This window comes from Atta colombica, unplaced genomic scaffold (genome assembly GCF_001594045.1).
Source record: "Atta colombica isolate Treedump-2 unplaced genomic scaffold, Acol1.0 scaffold166, whole genome shotgun sequence".
Lineage (NCBI taxonomy): Eukaryota > Metazoa > Arthropoda > Insecta > Hymenoptera > Formicidae > Atta > Atta colombica.
The window spans coordinates 718,905-721,297 of record NW_017259257.1 but is presented as its reverse complement, the minus strand read 5'-3'; positions in this window follow the sequence as shown (position 1 = coordinate 721,297).

Sequence of the window (2,393 nt, the reverse complement as noted above, 5' to 3'; positions counted from 1 at the left end):
AGCATCGTCGGGCATCGTCGAGCGCGTGACGCCGCGCTGTCCCGATGATGCGTCGCGACGCCCGCCGGGGTCGTCTCTCGCGCGACGTGGAGCCTCGTGCTCCGGCAGAGAGAGTTCGACGTTCGCGTTACTCGACGACGAGGACACGGCGATGATGTTATATCTGCTATTTTGCGAAATTACGGAGAACGGAACGGCGGCGAGGTCATTGATTTTTTGAGCCCGTCAAGTGTAATCCGCGCACATGCGCAATAATGCCGACAGCGTGACACCGCCGGTCATTCTCTCGGTACTCATCCGGAATGTCCCAGGCTACACGAATATATCCCCGCCGCTGACTTTCGCCGCCGGCAACCGTGATCTCGAGCCGCACGAAATCTGCTAGTTTCCACGACACCCGCACTTCATCTCCGTGATCTCTTTGATCCTCGATGAGTCCGAAAAACTGTTCTCTCGATTAGTGATATTTTTTAATTTATATTTTGTACTCCTTCACTTCAAATATCATACAACCAAACAAATTAATTTTTTTCAATGAAAAGAAAAACTATTTTTTAAGTCGAGGGGAAATTATTATACTAATCACAAATAATAATAATCTCGACAAAGAGATTAGATTTTTAATACGTCATGTTGCCATTTTTGTTTCACAATTTTTGAAAAAGAAATTAAATAATATATAGATATAATTTAATTTCAATTTCAATTTAGAAAAATGAATGGCAAACTGGTAAATATTATGAAAAGTGTTTTTGTAATAAATAAATATAAACGATTTAAAATCGTAACACCAATAGATTCAGAATTGAAGAAAATGTTCGAGATATACCATTTCTAATCTTTCATTTCATAAAATCAAAGACGATGAGAATTGCATTCTACATTTAAATCGAGCGACAAGAAAAAAGCGCGAGATTTACACTTTGAACGAAAAAAATCGTAAAGAGGTCTCAAACGCAACGATATTATCGATTTTACTTATCTGTATAATCGTGTCGATATTATCGCTTCTGTCGTCTCTATGGATGTCAGTTAACCTCATCGAAAAAAAACGTCGAAAAAAGCGCGTCTTATCTTATCGCTTTTTGAGCAGGCAGATTAGAAACACGTCAACGTTTGAAAAATGAATCCACTCGAGACTTGATGCATAATGAGAAGACATGAAATTTCGATCGGGGCTGTTCCCATCTCTCTCTCTCTCTCTCTCTCTCTCTCTCTCTCTCTCTCTCTCTCTCTCTCTTTCTCTCTAGCAACTGAATTACAATTTCCGATAACAGAAAGATTAGCGATCTCCATCGATCCAGCCCGATGCCTATATTCGTCGAGCGCGCCGGAAGCATTAAATTAGTTACTATAATTACGGCAGATACGGCAGAGAAAATTGTAATCGTCGCGGACGATACGAGTTATGGTTATTAGAAACTCGTAAACGTTAGATAGTAATAGCTCAAGCGATCGATATAAGTCTCGAGGAAAGACATACGATAGTTTAAGCAGAATCGTGAATCTTAGTGATTAACGATTCTTGTGAGACGCACTATATATTACGTAAATAATCGTTAAATGATCAACGCTCTAGGCAATCTATATAAAAATTCTATTCCGCGATAAAATGTTTACTCGACCTTACGTCGTTTTACTTTATTTCAAATTGAGTTGTCAGTAAATCGACGGATTTGCGAAAGAGGAAAAAATTATATGTACAATCAAATATCATTTGTGTTTTCTAATAAAATATATTGATTAGATTATACTATGAAGAATATATGCTGCATTGAATAACTGTAAAAAAAATGTCTTTTTCTTTTATTGCTTATAATTTATAATATATGCACATTGAAAGAATCTCTGCATATTGCTTTCTTGCAACATGTAATATTTAATCCTGGAAGAAGATAGGGAAGTCAAATGCAAACTCCAAAATGTAATAAAAGAATATTGGAAAAGAAGAAAGAAAATGAAAAGAAAATAATATATCTTAATATTAAAAATTTTTCCCTACTGTATTGTAGATATGAATTTATTTTTATATAAATATATATAAATCATAAACATTTCGATTTTCGATTTTATAATCCATAAAATATGAATATATTTATATATGAATATATTATAATATTGAATTAAAATTGAAGGTGTTGTGTTCAGATAAAAGAATGTATCATATTGATTAAATATTTATTTCGGTTTTATTTTACTTCTTTCTTTTTACTTCTTATTATTCTAACTATTTATTTAAGTCAAAATTATAATACATTGATAACAAAATTTTATAAATGACATTATTAATAGGTATATTTATTTTATTCTGTCATAACAGTTTTAAATGTATTTCTTGATAATTTCTTCAGAATATTTGTATAAACAAAAATGCTCCAAAATTAATTATTGCT